The following is a 20,707-nucleotide window of genomic DNA, read 5'->3' as shown; positions in this document are numbered from 1 at the left end:
ACTTCCACCCAGGAATGGAAGCCGTCGCCAACCGGATGAGAGAAAGCTGCCGAAACTACGACAAGACTGAGCTCATCATCTTTGGAAACGCCACCTCAGCTTGGGACAACTCCTGGAGGCCCACATCCCTCAGCGCCCTACCTGCACCGGCTGAGCACGCCCGCAACCTAAGTATCATCCTCGACTCCTCCCTATCCATGACTCTGCAGGTAAACTCAGTCGCTTCCTTCTGCTGGCACACTCTCAGCAAATTTCGGAAGATCTTCAGTTGGATCCCAGCAGACTGCTGCAGGACAGTCACCCACACCTTAGTCACAAGCAAGCTTGACTACTACAACGCCCTCTACTCCGGCACCTTGACTACAAGCATCAAAAAACTACAACCCATCCAGAATGCCACCACCAGACTCATCCTCGGTCTCCCACGCCAAAAACACATCTCCCAACACCTGAGGACCCTCCACTGGCTCCTGGTCGAGAAACGAATCACCTTCAAACTATTCAACCACACGCACAAGGCCATCAACAACGCAGGACCAGCCTACCTGAACCACCGCGTCTCCTTCCACACCCGACCAGATCCCTCCGCTCTGCCAAGATGGCCCTGGCCACCATTCCTCGCATTCGTAGAACCACCACCGGGGGCGATCCTTCATCTACATCACAGCAAAGAGCTGGAACAACCTCCCCTTGCACCTCAGACAAAGCCCATCGCTCACCATCTTCAGGAAGAACCTCAAGACGTGGCTCATTGGATGAGGCTTCTCCCCTACCCCCCAGCACCTTGAGACCCTCATGGGTGAGTGGCCGTGCTTTACAAAAACTGATTGATTGACATGCAGTTGGTCATCTGTAAACATGTGAATGTGCCTCTGTGGTCAACATTGGCGGTGATACTGCTGTAGTACTGGATTTGTGGTGGGGACTCCACTTGTGTTGCCTTTACATGCATTTCACCCAGTCTTGTGAACACGTCCATGAAACACAAGCAATAAAGTCGGTTTTGTGCGTAGGGCTTTACAGAATAGATAAAGGAAGATTGTATCTCAGACCAAGGTGTGGGTATTTGGATGCCATGGTCACCAACCACTTAACAGCCGGCTTTGGGCTGTATGTTTCACTGCCTACCACTTTCGCACTGAGCAGGGTGTGGTTTTGTGTGCCCATTGCTAGGTGGCGCCAAAGCGATAGAGCGGAATGCTTCATGGACTATCTGTGGCATCTCCAACAGTGGTGCTGACCATCCTCGGCAACACAGTTTGCGGGCATAAATGGGGCACCAATGTCTCCTCACTCATCTGGCAAGTAGAGTAGCTGGGCACCTGATATTCTCTCCGGGGAAGTGCTGGAGTGATGCCCTTCATGTCCCTCTATTTTTACCGTTTACAAAGACTGGTCTCCAGGGTCATGTGACGCTTGGGCGTCTCCCATTTGTGGTAGCCAGGTGGCCCACTACACTGAGCACTGGCAATCATTTATGGGTGGCAGGACTTATTTTTCATTCTCAGACTTTGACTCAGAGCAAGAGAGAAAGACAGAGAAGGGAGAAAGAAGGGGGATGAGAAAAATAACAAGCACTGGCAAAGCCAGTAGGTCTTGCCTATGCAAGAGCTATTAGCTTTGTCATTGCGCTTTAGCCATGTTGTTCATCAGTGCAGCTGCTGTTCAGCATGGCTAATGTTAGTGGCATAGAGGAGAGTGATGTGGAGTGTTGTAGCATGGAAGGGCAAAAAGTGAAGAGGTGAGTTGTAGAGTGGAGTGGCAAAGAGTGTTGTGTATTAGAGTTGCACAGTGTAAAGTCACATAGAGTAGCATAGAGTAGAGTGGACTTGTGTAGGGTGCATTGGCATAGAGTGTTGCAGAGTATAGAGGCATAGAGTGCAGTGGCATTTAATTCAGCAGCGTACAATGCAGTGTAGTAAAATGCAGTGGCACAGATTAGAGTGGTTGTTGCAAATGGCTCTTTCTGCAGGGTTAGCCCCAAACGTTTTGTGTTTCTCTTCCTATTTTTCTGACCCTCTTCTTGTTGGCTTTAGGACTCTGGACACTTTGGCATTGCTAATCAGTGCTAAAGTTCATGTGTTGTGTGCCCTAAAACGTGGTATGATTGGTTTACACCTGTTTGGCATATTTAATTCACTTGTAAGTCCTTTGTAAAGTGGTATACCTGCGTGCGCAGTTTACTGCCACATTGATTTGGAAATTCAAACTACTTGTCAAGGACTAAAAGTCCCTTTTTAGTACACCTCAGTCACCCCTAAGGTAGGCCCTAGATAGCCCAGTGGGCAGGGTGCTGTGTAGGTAAAAGGTAGGACATGTCCCTTTATGTTTTACATGTCCTAGTAGTGACCAACAGCCTATTTTGTTTTTCACTACTGTGAGGGCTGCTCCTCTCATAGGTTAGCTGTAAGCGTAGAAGTAGCTTTATCAAACAGACGGACTACAAGCTGGGATTAATTGTCTGCCTATTGTGTTTATTTCTTAGATATGTTTTTGATTACGGTGGTTACTATAGTTTTAATGTTCTTTTGTCTTCGTCTTGTTTTCTTTCCCCTCCAGGTGATGTCTCTGCTCCTCTCACGTTACTTCCTGCTTGTACCAGGGTGCCTCGGTGGACAGAGAGAAAAAAAAAAACCCAGTTTTCAGGTAAGTGGATTATTATACTAGGGGGCTGGTTAACCAGGGAAGGGAGTGGTCGTGGACTTGAGGGAGGGGTCACATCGGTGTCATAATTGTCAGGCATGCATGTGTGCTCATGACAGTGTGTTCTTCCTGGCCTCTTTACCCTCCCCTTTTCTCTATAGGGGTTGGCCTTCTAATGGTTTCCTCACCCTCTCCCCTTCCCTTTTTTCCCCAGTGGGAGATCTTGACAATAAATACGCCCATACCTTGTGCAGCTATGTCCCTCCAGGAACGTGGCAGGATTTCCAGTAGTCAGGCTCCTCCAGTATCACTCTCGGTCCTCCTCTGTCAGCTCTGCTCTTTCTGTCCTCCTGTTTCCTCGTGTCACCTCTCCCCTCCTGTAGCTCCTCCTTGGTGTCACTTTCTCTCTCTGTATAGTGATTCCTTTCCTTCTCCTGTTTATGTGGTTCTCCTGCCTCCTCTCGCAGTCCCACCTCTCCTCGCTCTCTCTCTGCCTCTCTCATCTCCACGCCATCGGTCTCCTCTCCTCCAATATCCTATGAGTCGGAATGACCCCGGAATTGTTCTGAGGTTTCCGATTCCTTGCTTCAGACGGTCCCCCAGAGCCCTGAAGATGTTGAGGATGCAGTTTTCCAGTCTCTTTTGTTGTGGTTGTCCCGGCACTGTCGTTGCCGGCGGCAATCGAGTAACAGCATCCCCGTTACAGGACTCTCCCTCCCAGGATGGCCGATCGGGCCATGATGGACCAGGTGAGAGGGACAAGTAGTCGGCCATGATCAAGTGGTTTCCCGAAAGATGGATGGCCTGGAAGGAGAAAGGTTGAAGAGCTAAGAACCAACAAAGAATCCTTGGATTCGTGTCCTTATGCCGGGCCAGCCAGGTTAGTGGGGCGTGATCTGTGAGGATGGAAAAAGGACAGCCCAGCAGGTAATATTGAAGAGACTCCACCGCCCACTTAATAGCCAAACATTCCTGTTCTATGGTCGGATAGTACCGTTAACGCAGAAATGTGATTTTTTCCTTGCAACAGATTGGTCAGTGGGACGGCCTTCTCCGCAAAGTGGGGTATAAACCTCCGATAATATCCAACCCATCCCAAAAAGGAACATATTTGTTTTTTTGCAGTGGGGTAGAGTATCTCTTGTATTTCCTGGATTTTAGCCATCTGTGGACAGATAGTGCCCTGTCCAATCTCATACCCTAGATATTGAATAGAATTTTAGGCTAACTTACACTTACTGAGATTCGCTGTGAGACTGGCCTCCTGAAGGGTTTTCAAGACCTTGTCTAAACGTGACAGATGTGTATCTCATGAAGGACTGATTATGACAATATCATCTAGATAGGCGGCAGCGTGTTGTTGGTGTTTTTCTAGGAGTCTGTCCATAAGCCTCTGGAAGGTGGCAGGAGCGCCATGTAATCCAAACGGCATTACTTTGAATTGATAGAGCCCTGAAGGTGTTGAGGAGACAGTTTTACATCTGTCTTCTAGAGCAAGAGGTGTTTACCAATAACCCTTGGTGAGGTCCAGAGTGGACATATAGTTTGCAGCGCCTAGTTGTTCTACCATTTCATCTACTCTCTCCCCTCTCTAAGTGTCCAACAACTATCTAATTTGTTATATACAGATGACCTATTATTGCTTAGTAACACCAGAATAGGCATGCAAAAACTGCTAAACAATTTAGAAGAGTATGCAAGAACAAACAAATTAGAAATTAACCATAACAAATCTAAAGTGATTACTCTCAATCGCAGACCCACTAGCCAGCGTAAATGGTATCTGAATGGAAAGACCTTAGAGGAAGTAAGCTCATACAGATAACTAGGAGTCATGAAAGATGTCGGAGGTAATTATGCGCCACAAAAAGAAGCAATAAAAAATAAGGCGCACAAACTCGTTCACGCCTTTGGCAAGCTTGCAAATTCAATCTGTGGCCACGCTGTGAATCTATTGACAGCCATAATGAGAGCAAAATTACTTCCAACCCTCACCTATGGGGCCGAAATAATGAGGGGGATGGAGGTAGCTCTCCTGGATAAACTTCTGGTAAAGACATATAATGGTGTCTTTCGGTTACCAGGACATGCCTCCCCAGCCCAGGTCAGACTGGAATTTATGTTGGTTAAGCGGTCGCTGGCTCATCCTGCGGCATATATCAAATGTTGTTACAAACCCAAAAGGGTCACTAGCTAATTTAGTTTGGCAGGAAATTATTTTAGAAAGAGGGAATAGCAATTACAAAACGTATCTGGAAAAGAGTATAATTCTTTTAAACTTAGGCGATGTATGGGATCAGCCGCTTCCCACTCTGGCTTTCAACAAAGCAGTGAATAAATCAAGTAAATTATATAGCTGGTTAGAAGACAGGGAAGTTCTGGCTAAAAGGTTGCATGGTTGGTTGATTCTCAATTCATATAAAACTCTCAAAGAATCACCACTTATGGCTGCCCCCTATTCACGGAAAATCAAACAACGTTTTCTAAGGCTCAGGCTGGGTGAAGTTCCAACGCTAGACCTCATGCCAAAATGGAAGAAGGGGCTGCTAGCAGGCACCCATGAGTGCAGCCTATGTCATCTGGTGGAAGAAAACTTGGTGCATGTGGTCTGCATTTGCCCAGCTTTGGCTGCTGAAAGAAGATGCTTATTGAAAAAGGAACTAAGGCCCTCATGACATTGGCGGTAAATTCCACTTACTGGTACATACCGCTGCGTTCAAAATACACACACACAAACAAAACAGCACCACATTGGACAATTCAAACTACACACACCTGACACCCATACATATACCACACCCACACACCCACACCACCATAAAACACCCACCCACATTACCCACAACCCTTTACGACTACAAACCATTGCCAAGAGACTGACATCACAACTACTGACAAGACCAGACCCACACACCACCATCACCTATAAACCACCCACACACCTCAAAAGACACACACCAACACATCACCCTACAAACCCTCACACACACCACTCACACTACACTCATGGCACCACAACAACACCCCAGATTCTCTGAGGAGGAGCTAAGGGTAATTGTGGAGGAAATCATCCGGGTAGAGCCACAGCTATTTGGATCACAGGTGCAGCAGATATCCATTGCTAGGAAGATGGAGCTATGGCAAAGAATTGTGGACAGGGTCAACGCCGTGGGACAGCACACCAGAACAAGGGATGATATCAGCAAGAGGTGGAACGACGTACGGGAGAAGGTACGTTCTATTGCAGCAAGACACCAACTCACTGTACAGAGGACTGGCGGTGGACCCCCACCTCCTCCCCCACAACTAACAACATGGGAGGAACAGGTCTTGGCAATCATGCATCCTGAGGGCCTGGCAGGAGTAGCAGGAGGACCGGACTCTGGTAAGTCAACTATATACTACTACTACCATCACATACCCCCACCCTCACTCCCATCACTCCACCACTTCCCACACACCTCACCATCACATCTCACTCATCCCAATGCCAAGCCCTGCATGATGTACCAATGCATGGACATCCCACACAGCCCTGCGTGGACACCTATCACTAAAGCATGCACACTAGAGAGAATCAGCTAGCCCACCAAATAACTCACACAAGGCAAAGCTGCCAGGGCAATAACAACCATAGAGGGCAACCCACCCATGCACAAGATGTCACACACAGAAACAATAACACTGCATTTACATCCCCACAGGTATCCCAGCCAATGTCACCGGAGAAGAGGTGCCAGCAACATCCAGTTCTCCACAGATGAGGCCCACAGTGATGACAGCAGCTCTGCTCGCCTGGATCTGGATGACCAACCTGGCCCATCAGGGACCTCTGGACAGTTGGTTACCCAGGCACAGTCTCACACCATCACAGAGCCTCCCCCCTCAGGAAACACCACCAACCCAGCGGGCCCATACCTCTGTCCCCAGGACACGTCAATCAGCAGTGAGTCCACCACTACAGGGACCCCCACAAATCCAGGACAATCAGGGACCTGGGGTCAGTGGCAGTGGGCACACGGTTCAGGGGACAGAGGCACAGGACAACAGGAAAGCTGGGAGGACTGCTGTGCGACAGGGGGAGGACAGGCCCAGGAAACCGACCCTCTAGGAGGCACTCACTGCGATCCTGGGAGCCTACCAACATTCCCAGGATACGCAAGATGCAGGAGAACATGCAGCTGCAGGAGGGACAGTAACTGGGGATCAGGGAGGACTTGAAGTCCATTAACACCAACCTGGTCTCCATTGCAGGGGTGCTGGCAGACGTGGCCAACAGTATGAGGGAGGCAGTGGCACACCACCGGGCCCCTAACACTAGCCTGACCACTGAACAGCCCTCCACCTCTGCTGCCGCTAGTGGACAGGAGGCCCCGCCACAGGACCAACAGGCCACTAGCACCCCTCCCCCTGCAGAAGGTGAACTACCCCGCAAACATTCCCTGCGATCCAGGCAGAAGCCAAAGACTATTGCCAAGGCCCCCGCCAGGAAATAAGACTCTCCTGATTGTCACCCTTGTGTCCCACTCTGTCACCCTGCCCACCTTGAACTGCCATTGCTCCCCTTCCTGTGCCTCATTGTAACATTCCTCTGCCTTTGTCCTGGGATTCCTCACAGGGGTCAGTAGCCATGAGAGGTTGGGTTAACCAGAGTCACCTGCAAATATTGAGGGACAACCGTTAGCCACACATTCAACCTTAGGGCCCACAACATACCCATACTCCAACACCCACTGGGTGGGAACCAGGGCTCACCTATTAGCCACACCCTGTGTCTCTGGAGTTGGGCCATCACATTTGGGATACTGCTATTCCTCAGGATAAAGGCATCATGCACAGACCCAGGATACTTTGCATTGATGTGGGAGATGTACTGGTGCACCAGGCACACCATCTGGACATTCATGGAGTGAAAACTCTTTCAATTTCTGAACACCTGTTCATTCTGCTGGACAAATGCAATATGTGTTCCATCAAAAGGGGTTGAAGGGCACAATTAACACAAAATTGCACGAGTGAGGGTGAATGGGGAAAAGAAAGGGAAAAACCGAGAGGGAAGGGTGAGGGGCATAAAGAAGAGAGGACAAGAGGGAAAAGGGTGAGCGAAATAGACAAAGAAAGCAGAAAAGGAAAAGAGGCAGTAAATAGTAAAGAAAAGAGAGATGTCCATGGAGTAATAGAAACAAGTAACGGGCACATCATGCAGAAACAGGATAACGAAGTACTGAGGCAGAAGAAACAAAAGACAAGGGACAGAGAAGAGTCCAAGAAGTCACCACACTTAGAAAAAGAAGAGGAAAGAAAGATAGTGGTTAACAGACCAACAAGGAAAAGAGATAAAAGTAAAAACAAAGACCAGGACATAGCGGAGTGAGGAAAAGGGAAAGACAGAGGCAAGAAGAGACATAGAAGAAAACACGAATCACTTACCAGGATTATTCTTCTTCTTCCCACATGTGCTTCCCGAGAGTCCCAGAGAAAAAGAGAAGAAGAAGAAGAAGAAGTCATAAATCCCAGCCAGATGGAAGACACGGAGAACAAGAATACAAAAATACATCCACCGCCCACCACAAACTGTTATATACAATCAATAAAATACCACTTACCTGTATATCTGACGAGTACTGAGTGATTACTAGCGCCCATCCTGCAACACAACCATTGTTGCCAAGTCCACCAGGGGTCTGTACACGGGGGATGTCTCCATCTCCTATTCATTCGCAGCAGTTGTAATCTATGTGGCAAAAGAGTGAGCAGCTGGTCATTATCTTTACATTGCAACCACTACAGTTCTATGCATATTGTGATTGTTACATTTTTTAGGTGTGATAGGTCTAAAACGTGAATTTGTGTACTGTGACGCAGTTAGGATCCATGGCCTGCACCCCCCATGAAATGGCGTCTGCCTGTCCAGTATAGAGGGACAGGTGGAAGTGAGGTAATTCTGCTGACGTTGTGTGCCGCTGCGGGAGGCGGTCGATAACGGCCGTGCAACTCCTCATTGATTGTCATTTGGCCCTATGGGGTACAATGGCCAATGGTGGTGACGGTATGCACCGCTGCAGACGTGACCGCCATTTTCTATCTGTTCACTCACTTACTACCTGACCTTCAACAGGAGAGGACCTACACTGCATGTGCTGCTGCGACCTGTGTCTGGAACCGACCATGGCTCGTGTGACTGGAGAAAGGGCCCCTGCCTTCACCTCCACGGAGTTGGAGAGACTGGTGGATGGGGTCCTACCCCAGTACCGATTGCTGTATGGACCTCCAGATCAATAGGTGAGTACACCGTGAGTACGATGCAGGGGCCATAAATGTAGGGAGTGCTGTGTGTGAAGGCCTCTTGTAGGGGGGGTGGTGGATGGGCCATGGGCAGCGTGCAGCATGTATGCTGGGCCATATCTGTGCTAATGGGGATGGGAAAGGGCATAGTGGGCCATAAGTGTAACAGGCAGGACGGTGAGACTAATACCTTTCCCTGTGTGTTTTTCCCTGCAGGTCAGTGCCCATCAAAAGAAGGGTATATGGCGTGCCATCGCCAAGGACGTGCGGACCCTGGGGGTGTACGGCAGGTGGAGCACCCACTGTCGAAAATGGTGGGAGGACCTGAGACGCTTGGCACGGAAGACAGCGGAGGCCCAGCTGGGGATGGCCTCCCAATGAGGAAGGGGTGCTCATCGAACCCTGACCCCCTGATGGCATGCATACTGGCGGTGGCCTATCCGGAGCTAGATGGGCACTTGGGGGCACCACAGCAGCAACAAGGGGATGAGTACAGTGCCCTTCATTACAAATTATGCCTGGTGGGGTGGTATCCGGGTGGGGGGTGTTGGCCTTGTGGGTGCCCCTAGGCCAGGCCTGACATTGCAGAGTAGGTCCATGTTGGGCAGGGTTCTGATGTGAAGGTCCTCCAACCAAGCTAGTAGGCATCCACTACTGGGCAGGGGTCTGTGGGTCTCAGGTATGCTGCAATTGGCGTTACGTGTCCCTGTCCATGGGCTGGTGGCTAGCATTGTGACTGATAGTGCATTGCCTAGTGCGTAGGGCTGTTCCCTATGTGTTGTGTACGCCAACAGTGGTGTTGGTGCCGCCATTGACCAAGTGTATCCGTTGTCTCTTCCCCCTCCTTTTTGTTTTGTCACCCTGTCCTGATATGCATTAGCATCATCTGGCAGAGGAGCAGAGGCACCGGCGACGGAGGGAGCTGCATCCCACAGGACCCAGGAGGCCTAATCCCCTAACGGTGAGGGCGCCAGTGGGACGGAGGGCGAGGGGAGCACCACGGTGGAGACTGGAGGGGGCAGTTCGGGCAATGATACCTCATCTGATGGAAGCTCCCTGGTGGTGGCGGACACCTCTGTGCCCACCCCAGCTACAGGTACAGCCGCCACCCCCATACCAGCACCGCCCTCCCAGCAGCCCCTCAGTGAGTTGCCCGTGCCCGCTCACCCAGGAGGGTGGGCACCTCCTTCGCCCCAGGCACCTCAGGGCCTGCCCCAGTTAGCCCTGCTGCCCTGAGTGAGGAGGCTATTGACCTCCTGCGATCCATCTCTGTTGGGCAGTCAACCATTGTGAATGCCATCCAGGGGCTGGCAGCCAAAATGCAACAGACAAATGCATTTCTGGAGGGCATTCACACTGGCTTGGCAGCCCAACAGAGATCAATCCAAACTCTGGCCTCCTTTATGATGGCAGCGATTGTCCCTGTTTCCACCCTCCAACTTCCTCCACCCAATCCCATTCCCCTCAACCCCAAACTATACCAAGCACAAAGGCAGACGAGCAGGCACCCAGGACAACACACAAGAGTGGACACAGCAAACACAAGCACCACACTTCATCCCAAAGGCACTCACACAAACACCATCCAGATGCAGACATAACAACATCCACTGCCTCCACTGTGGCCCCCTCCTCATCGTCGTCCACCTCCATCCCAGTAGCTTCTCCACTCACACCTGCATGCACTACATCTTCATCTAGTAACACCATCACCAGCACACCTATCACTACACAACCCTCACTGGCAGTCACCACCCCCACATCCATGCACATGTCCCTGTGTCCTCTCCCACTGTGTCTGTGCCCCCTCCTCCCAAAGTACACAAACACAAGCACTCAGACACCCAACAGCCATCCACCTCACAACAGCATCCAGCCCATGCACCTGCACCCAAACACAGCAGACTGACACCTCCTACAACCACTCCCTCTTCCTCCACTCCCAAATCATCTCCCTATTCCCGCCCCAATGTCCCTAAGAAGCTTTTCCTTTCCACCATTGACCTCTTCCCTACCCCTCCTCCCCGTCCCCTATGTCAGACCAGGGTGGTCAAAACCCAGGCAAGCACCTCAGCCACCCAGTCCACAGGCACAGTAGTGTCCCTAGCAACTCCAGGTGGGAAAGGATCCCGGCCACCAGCCAGCATGACGGAAACGGTGCCTGCCCCAAGTGCTTCATGGAAGGGCAAGGAGCCAGCCCCAGCTGCAGGAAGGAAGGGCAAGGAGCCAGCGCCAGCTGCAGGAAGGAAGGGCATGGAGCCAGCCCCAGCTGCAGGAAGGAAGGGCAAGGAGCCAGCCTCAGCTTCTGCCAAAAGGGGCAAGGAACCACCCCCAGCTGCTGGCAGAAAGGGCAAGGGGCCTGGTGCTGGGACTCAGTCGGAGCCCCCACCACCAACCATGGTGGTGCAGCCAACCGAGGCTGCAGGGGATGGGCTGGAGCCTCTTCCCACCACCAGCACCACCACCAGCAGCCCCAGTGGGCAGCCGTTGAGGCTGCAGGGGATGGGCTGGAGTATCCCCCCACCAGCAGCACTGCCACCACCACCACCAGCAGCAGCCCCAGTGGGCAGCCGTACAAGGCTGCAGGGGATGGGCTGGAGCCTCCCCCCACCACCACCAGCAGCACCCCCACCACCACCACCAGCAGCAGCCCCAGTGGGCAGGCGTCTGAGGCTGCAGGGGATGAGCTGGAGCCTCCCCCCACCACCACCAGCAGCACCGCCACCACCACCATCACCAGAAGCCCCAGTGGGCAGCTGTCCGAGGCTGCAGGGGATGAGCTGGAGCCTCCCCCACCACCAGCAGCAGCAACGCCACCACCACCAGCCCCAGTGGGCAGCCGTCCAAGGCTGCAGGGGATGGGCTGGAGCCTCCCCCCACCACTACCAGCAGCACCGCCACCAGCACACCACCAGCAGCCCCAGTGGGCAGCCATCAGAGGCTGCAGGGGATGGGCTGGAGCCTCCCCCCACCACTACCAGCAGCAGCACCACCACTGCCACCACTGAACAGCCGTCTCCGCTGGCGGACAGTGTGTAGTCCTGCGTCCATGGGCTACTGTGCGTCCTGGCCTCTGAAAATCCTGTGGGTATGACACCCAGCTGAGAGACTGTGACCTTCCACTCCCCAAGATCTGCATCACTGGGCATGATGCCCTCTCCAGAACTAGTGGAGAAGCCATCCACTCACCCCATCCTCCCCAGGATGAAGCCCACTGGGCACGATGCCCCCTCCAGTAGCAGTGGAGAAGCCATCCACTCACCCCATCCTCCCCAGGATGTAGCTCACTGGGCATGCTGCCCCCTCCAGAGCCAGTGGGCAAGTCACCCACTCGAGAGACTGTGGCCTTTCACTCCCCAGGACAGAGCAATGGGCATGTTGCCCCCTCCAGAGCCAGTGGGCAAGCCACCCACTCGAGAGACTGTGGCCTTGCACTCCCCAGGACAGAGCATTGGGCATGTTGCCCCCTCCAGGACCAGTGGCATTTTACCATCTTCCAGCTGAGGTGCCCCCGTTCCCCATCCCCCTAAGGTGCCTGCCTATTTTCGACCTGATGCCCCTGCAGTGTTCTCTCTGTGTTGTTGCAGGAGTGAGGTGGGGCCTTGGACTTCGTGATGTGGCCCTGTGGACCACGAACATTATATACTTTTTTATTTGGATGCACGTATTCCTACTATATTCATCTTATTACACTCACTTTAATCTATTGGTGTTATCCTTGCATTATTCCTGAGGTGTATGGGGTCAATATGTTATGTTACTGCAGCTGCTTTTGTGTATGGTGTTGGGGGTGGGGGTGTTGCATGTGTGTGTGTCACTCTCTTTTTCCTCCCCCCTCTCCTGTGTGCTAGGCTGCTGTACTCAGTGTGGTCGTCTTTGCCGTCATTGGTGTTCGTAGTGGAGCAGCACATAGAAGAGCATGGGGAAGACATGCAACTTGGGCTCCATGGCGGCGTGGTTCTTCCCTGAGTCTCCACAGGTGAGTCGTTTCCCTTCTGTGCAGTGTTTCCGCCAGGCTTTTGATGATGTTGGTACCGCCCAGGAAAAGGTGGCAGATTGTCATGTCTTAATACAGTGGGCGGAAGATTGCCTTCTGCCTATCTGTAGGCGGTTACTGCTGTGGTGCCTGTTATTTCCGCCCTAGCGGTCGGGGTGTTAAAGTGGCTGTCTGTCTGAGCTGTTTCCGCCATGGACATAATTTGGTGGTAATTACCGCCGGCCTGTTGCCAGTATTACCGCCACTTTATCACCGACCACCAGGGTTGTAATGAGGGCCTAACTGTCTTAGGGATCAGATCACGTAGACAAGCTTTAACTGAAGCATTTAATCCATGAAAGATCATATCGAATATTAGCCTGGTTCAATTTTTGGAAATTGTTTCCTCCAAAATTGCATGTGCCGAAACAAGCTAGTGATAGGGAGGGTGCCAATGGAAACAAAACCCATCTACTATGAATAAATATATTAAAGAGAGGAAGGCTCTTAGGTAATGTCGCTGTGCATCGAGCCAATCCTGTAATTAAGTCATGTACCAGTAACTGGAATTAAGAGGGGGCAGATCTGTAGAATGTATAAAATTATTTTTATTTAACAATTTGTATTGCAATATAAATGTCTTAGAGCACCAATACTGTTCTGTTAATTTTATGTTGAAGGAATATTTTTATGGTTTTAATTAACTAATAAAATAAACATTCATTCATACTCTAGGCATGGGGTAAGCGTCAAAAGTCGAAATAGCGTTTAGTTGGCGAAAATCTATACAGAACCGGATGCTATTATTGGGTTTTGGTACTAAGACAATGGGAGAACACCAAAGACTTGTAGAAGGTTCTATAATGTCGAGCTCTAGCATTTTTTTTAACCGCGTCCTCTACAGCTTTTCTCCGTGTTCAGGAATACGATAGGGCTTTAGTCTGACGTATTTCCCAGGGTCTGTATGAATATGATGTTGTGCTTGGATCTTTTGTCCCGGTTGAGGGGAAAATACATCTTGATACTGATGGACAAGGGCTAGTACTTGTTCTTTTTGCTTCGGAGAAAGTCCTACATCAAGGACAGGGAGAGATATTTCTTTGTCCCCGCCTAAGGACGGAAACTCTATTTGCAATGGTTGTGAGGTGGTGATGAGGGAAACCGGGGTAGGTTTTTCTGGCTCCCTTCATTCTTTCAACATTTTAATATGATATATCTGTTTGCGTTTTTTCACATGTGGTACTGCTACTCTATAAGTGACTTAGGTTACCTTACCAGCGATCTTAAAGGGTTCTTGACACTTTGCTAACATTTTATTATCAGAAGAAGGGAATAATAGGAGAACTTTGCTTCCTACCTGTAGGTTCCTCAACTTACTATTTCTATCATACTATTGTTTTTGTGTTTGTTGACTGTTCTCCATCTGTTCATGTACTGTGGCCCACAATGTATGCAAAGTGTCTTTGAGCTGTTCAGCATATTCTAAGAGCTCCCTCCCTTCTTTCTCTTCCTCCTCCCACTGTACCGCTGCCATATCTAATAGACTTCAGGCCAGCCTACCAAAGACCATTTCAAAAGGGCAATACCCAGTGGAAGATTGTACATGCAGCGAATAGCATAAAGGACCCGAGGAAGCTTCTTATCTCAATCTCTGCTGGTGTCTGTAATAGTTTTCTTAAGTACAGACTTGATAGTGCAGTTATATCGTTCCCGAAGGCTGTCTGTTTGAGGATGATAAACCAATGTTTTTCACTGAGTTATACCTAGTAAGTTACAAATCTGTTTCATTAATTTAGACATAAAGGGGGTTTATTGATCGGTCAAGATTTCCTTGGGAATTCCTACTCTTGAAAAGAATTCAGTCATTGATTGGGCCACCGTTTTTGTGGTCATATTCCTTAAAGGTACGGCCTCATGATATCTAGTGGCCTAGTCCACCAATACCAGAATGTATCGATACCCCTGGGAGGATGGTATAAGAGGTCCTACTGAATCCATACCCACTTGAGTAAAAGGAATATCCACAATTGGTAAGGGATATAAGGGTGCTTTAGGCAGTTGTGGGGTGTTGGTAAGTTGACACCAGGTACAGGCGGCGCAATACTTTCTAATGTCAGAGAAAACTCCCGGCCAATAGAAACGAGTTAAGAGGTAGGATTCTGTTTTTTCCCGGCCATAGTGACCTCCCCCACATTGACCATGGGCCAGGTGTAGAACTTGAGATCTAAAGGGACCTGGTACTAGCAATTGGGTCCTCTTTTGATCTGGGGCTATTACTGGGGTTAAAGCAAACCTTTTTTTTAATAAAAAAATAAATTCCTACCTGGTTGGGTAGTTCAGAAACAACCTGTTCCCAAGTATGTGTAAGCGTGGGATCTTCTCTCTGACAGGTGCGGAAGCTCCCTGTAGGGTTATTCATGGAGGATGCTGTAGGGAAGAAGGAAACGTTATGAGTAAGGATTCTAGGACAATAGTGTTTGTTATTTTCCCTCTTTTGTGTCCAGGTTAGTTTTTCCCTCTCCTTATCTGGCTCTATTTCCTCACCATGGAAAGGTCCCTATAATAACCATTGTGAAGTCTTTTCTTCTGCAAAGGCTTTCTCTAATAGGGATAAAAAGTAAGGGTAATCGGTGCCAATAATTAGGTCCTGCATAAGGTCGGGTATCCCTCCCACCCAGAGAATCTGTACATTACCCATCCCTTCCAACGTGACTTTTGCAAGGGGAGATGTGTGTGTCTCACCATGTACACATGTTATGGCCGTTTTCTGGTTGGTATCCATTGTTCTGGTGCTACTCTTTCTGCCTATATCGCGGACTGGCCACACCCTAAGTCAATTAAGACCCTCGTAGGTTGTCCATTGACTTTCATCTTAAGGAGATAGTTCATCTGAAGTCCCTCTATGCATAGAACCCTCCCTTTCGAAAAACCGATTTCCATGGGTTCAGGGCACCCGTCGGGGAGAATTTTGAGCGATATGTCCCCACTCAGCACAATTATAACATCGAGGTTGATTGTTTATCACTCTACCTATGGTTCTAGAAAGTCTAGGAGCCTCCACAGGTTCCCTTACCGGGGTTTTTTCGACCGTCGGTTTCCCCATCGGGAGCAGTGCCCTGTTATTTCGTGACTGATATGCTTTACACTCAATAGTTCTATGATAGGCATTGGCTAAGTCTATGGCTTGGGTATTAGAGATGTTTGGGTGTTGTTTTACCCAATGCCTGGTGGAATTGGGTAAGGGTTCTAAATACTGTTCAAGTAGGATCTTTTGGATTATTTTCTCTTTAGTGGACTCCTCAGGTTTTAACCATCTTAACCATAAATCTTGAATCCTGAAATACAAAGCTCTAGCATTATCCTGGGCACCCCATTTCTCTCGTCTAAATGTTACCTTGTATTATTCACTGTCATAGCCTACTCTTTCTAGTATAGCTTTCTTAATGTCGTCATATGGAGTAATTCACCCGGGATTAGTGGCCTGATAAGCACTTCACTGTAATTCGCCTGTCAATAAGGGGGCAATGTATTGGACCCACCATTCTCGGGCCATGTAGCTGAATGGGTGACCCTCTCAAAGTTAGTAAAAAACGTGTCAGGGTCTTCCCCGGGCACATATTTCTACAGAACCCAACTGGGAACATTCGGATGTACTTTAGCATTGGCTATGGTCTCTGTCAGTTTTTGTATGGCTTTTTCATGGACCAGTTGAGTGTTTGATTGTTTGCAGTTATGGTAGCTTGGCTTTTCAAAGGCACCTGTAATTGCTCCTGGTCTTTTTCCACATTCTTCCTTGTTCCTCAAATATTATCTGTAAATGTCTATGGCCTTCAGCTAATTGGCGTATCATGTCTGTTATGCTTGTGTCAGTATCCACTGTATGGTTGGGTAGGGAGGGGTGGGTTAAAGTTAATAAACGGAGGGAAAATCCCACTTCTGACACCACTGTACTGTAAACGTAGAAGTCGCTTTATCAAACAGACGGATTACAGGCTCAGGTTAATTGTTTGCGTATTGTGTTTATTTCTTAGATATGTTTTTGATTACGGTAGTTACTATAGTTTTAATGTTCTTTTGTCTTTGTCTTTTTTTCTTTCCTTCCTAGGTGATGTCTCTGCTCCTCTCACTTTGCTTCCTGCCTGCACCAGTGTGCCTCGGTGGAAAGAGAGAAAAAAAATACCCAGTGTTCAGATAAGTGGATTATTATACTAGGGGACTGGTTCACCAGGGAAGGGAGTGGGTGTGGACATGAGGGAGGGGTCACACCGGTGTCACAATTGTCAGGCATGCATGTGTGCTCGTGACAGTGTGTTCTTCCTGGCCTCCCCTTTTCTCTTTAGGGGTAGGTCTTCTGATGGTTCCCTCACCCTCTCCCCTTCTCTTTTTCCCCCCAATGGGAGATCTTGACAATAAATACGCCTGTACCTTGTGCAGCCATGTTCCTCCAGGAGCGTGGCAGGATTTCCAGTAGTCAGGCTCCTCCATTATCACTCTTGGTCCTCCTCCGTCAGCTCTGCTCTTTCTATCCTCCTGTTTTCTCGTGTCACCTCTCCCCTCCTCTTGCTCCTCCTCGGTGTCACTTTCTCTCCGTCCTCCTCCTGTTTCTGTGGTTCTCCTGCCTCCTCTCGCTGTCTCTCCTCTCCTCGCTCTCTCTCTGCCTCTCTCATCTCCACGCCATTGGCCTCCTCTCCTCCGATATCCTGTGCGTCGGAATGACCCCAGAAGTGTTCTGAGGTTTCCGATTCCTTGCTTTGGAAGGTCCCCCGGGGGCGCCTTCCAGTCTCTTCTGTTGTGGTTGTCCCGGCAACTGTCATTGCCGGCGGCAATCGAGTAAAGGCGCCCCCATTACATTAGCATTGAGGATTTCCTTATATATTTTTAAGTGGTAATTTCTGATCTGAAAGGAGTAGCGTGGGCATGTTTGGTATGTTTGGAATGATAGTGTAGCAAGGTGGCAGTATTACAGGGAGTGCAGAATTATTAGGCAAATGAGTATTTTGACCACATCATCCTCTTTATGCATGTTGTCTTACTCCAAGCTGTACAGGCTCGAAAGCCTACTACCAATTAAGCATATTAGGTGATGTGCATCTCTGTAATGAGAAGGGGTGTGGTCTAATGACATCAACACCCTATATCAGGTGTGCATAATTATTAGGCAACTTCCTTTCCTTTGGCAAAATGGGTCAAAAGAAGGACTTGACAGGCTCAGAAAAGTCAAAAATAGGTTGATATCTTGCAGAGGGATGCAGCACTCTTAAAATTGCAAAGCTTCTGAAGCGTGATCATCGAACAATCAAGCGTTTCATTCAAAATAGTCAACAGGGTCGCAAGAAGCGTGTGGAAAAACCAAGGCGCAAAATAACTGCCCATGAACTGAGAAAAGTCAAGCGTGCAGCTGCCACGATGCCACTTGCCACCAGTTTGGCCATATTTCAGAGCTGCAACATCACTGGAGTGCCCAAAAGCACAAGGTGTGCAATACTCAGAGACATGGCCAAGGTAAGAAAGGCTGAAAGACGACCACCACTGAACAAGACACACAAGCTGAAACGTCAAGACTGGGCCAAGAAATATCTCAAGACTGATTTTTCTAAGGTTTTATGGACTGATGAAATGAGAGTGAGTCTTGATGGGCCAGATGGATGGGCCCGTGGCTGGATTGGTAAAGGGCAGAGAGCTCCAGTCCGACTCAGACGCCAGCAAGGTGGAGGTGGAGTACTGGTTTGGGCTGGTATCATCAAAGATGAGCTTGTGGGGCCTTTTCGGCTTGAGGATGGAGTCAAGCTCAACTCCCAGTCCTACTGCCAGTTCCTGGAAGACACCTTCTTCAAGCAGTGGTACAGGAAGAAGTCTGCATCCTTCAAGAAAAACATGATTTTCATGCAGGACAATGCTCCATCACACGCGTCCAAGTACTCCACAGCGTGGCTGGCAAGAAAGGGTATAAAAGAAGGAAATCTAATGACATGGCCTCCTTGTTCACCTGATCTGAACCCCATTGAGAACCTGTGGTCCATCATCAAATGTGAGATTTACAAGGAGGGAAAACAGTACACCTCTCTGAACAGTGTCTGGGAGGCTGTGGTTGCTGCTGCACGCAATGTTGATGGTGAACAGATCAAAACACTGACAGCATCCATGGATGGCAGGCTTTTGAGTGTCCATGCAAATAAAGGTGGCTATATTGGTCACTGATTTGTTTTTGTTTTGTTTTTGAATGTCAGAAATGTATATTTGTGAATGTTGAGATGTTATATTGGTTTCACTGGTAATAATAAATAATTGAAATGGGTAAATATTTTTTTTTGTTAAGTTGCCTAATAATTATGCACAGTAATAGTCACCTGCACACACAGATATCCCCCTAACATAGCTAAAACTAAAAACAAACTAAAAACTACTTCCAAAAATATTCAGCTTTGATATTAATGAGTTTTTTGGGTTAATTGAGAACATGGTTGTTGTTCAATAATAAAATTAATCCTCAAAAATACAACTTGCCTAATAATTCTGCACTCCCTGTATATGTTATGACTGGAGGGGACGTTTTTACCATGTAATACCAGCATGTTACCAGGTTGTGTACCTCGGATTCACACTAGTAAACCTTAGCTCAGTTCTGGTGGTGTGTCAAAGAGCAGTCAAGCTATTTAGAGGAACATGTGTAAAGCATTTCACAATACCAACATGGACAATAAGTAAATTACACGGTTTAAAACAAATCCTAAACCAATTTAGACAAATAAAGCTTATGTTTATATGAATTTAGACACCAAAACAAACCTTTTAAGTTACACCCAATCGGAGTTATGAATTTTTGAAGCTTTAGAAAATAGAGTATTTTCACTGTTTAAATGGCTCTCATTGAAGTCAATGGAGAAAATCAAAGTGTGCACTTCCAGGGAACCCACCTAGAAATAAGGTTCTGCGGGGCCCTTGACCAACAGTCAACAGTGAGTTTCTTATTACCTTGCCCAGGGAGTTTGGGTGCAGAGGTGCATTGGCCATCCTTGGTACTGACAGGTCCATGGCTGCTGATGAGTTTGCACCACTTGGCAAACGGGTACTTGGGGTTGGACACACACTATACGCTTTGGATGTAGAGGTCTTTTGGGGCAGGACCAGGAATCAACAGTTGGAACTTTGCCACCACATCTGGTGGCTCGGGGTGCTGAGATGGCTTCTAGCTGTGAATCAAAGGAGCTGGTCACACCAAAGCTGTTTTGCTGCTGCTCCTGAGGTCACTCTCTTCAGGATGCAGAACCACAGGAAAGGGGTTGTTGCCGACATCAGTCTATATGGTGGGGGTCTGCTCTGGAGTCAGTGATGTCTGAGTGGCCGTAGGTTTCTGGACTGGCGACAAACAAGCCTTAGTAGATAAAAAGGTGGTCCGCTGGTACTTAGATGGCTAGAGGTCATCCAGCAAGAAGTAGAGGCTTGTAACTTGGCAGAGACCTCACTCCCACTCTGGATGCTGGACACTGAGTTTCTTTAGGCTCACTCACACAGAGCCTGTGGGGTCACAGTTCTTTCAATTCAGCACAGCATTCACTCCTGCAGTTTACAGTGGACTGGTACCACCAGTCAGGGGAGTTTTTCTTGGCTCTCAGTGTCCACTGGGGTTCCTCTAGCTGGGACCAATGAGCTTTTACCTCAGACACACGTTGGTCACTCGGCTCCAGTGGTGGTCACTTTAGGTCACTTCTGTGTCCTCTCTTCGCACTGTGGCTGGAGTCCAGGTTCTGTTGTCAGTGATGACGACTTGGTGCCTCCTTTCCTTTGCAAGTTAGAACTACCTTT

At 48.9% G+C, this 20,707-nt stretch overlaps 1 long non-coding RNA gene across 1 annotated transcript in view; it reads left to right on the top strand.

The window, feature by feature from the left end:
- The window catches only part of LOC138295467 (uncharacterized), a 33,221-nt gene extending 15,360 nt beyond the window's left edge, over nucleotides 1-17,861 (top strand). The window contains exons 2-3 of the long non-coding RNA XR_011203604.1: nucleotides 2,560-2,646; nucleotides 17,010-17,861. This is a non-coding gene — a long non-coding RNA (uncharacterized lncRNA). The remainder of the gene's footprint in view (nucleotides 1-2,559; nucleotides 2,647-17,009) is intronic.
- Nucleotides 17,862-20,707: the final 2,846 nt, after the last annotated feature.

The sequence above is a fragment of the Pleurodeles waltl genome, chromosome 5 (genome assembly GCF_031143425.1).
Source record: "Pleurodeles waltl isolate 20211129_DDA chromosome 5, aPleWal1.hap1.20221129, whole genome shotgun sequence".
In the NCBI taxonomy this organism is placed as follows: domain Eukaryota; kingdom Metazoa; phylum Chordata; class Amphibia; order Caudata; family Salamandridae; genus Pleurodeles; species Pleurodeles waltl.
This window is presented reverse-complemented; position numbering and strand designations above follow the sequence as displayed.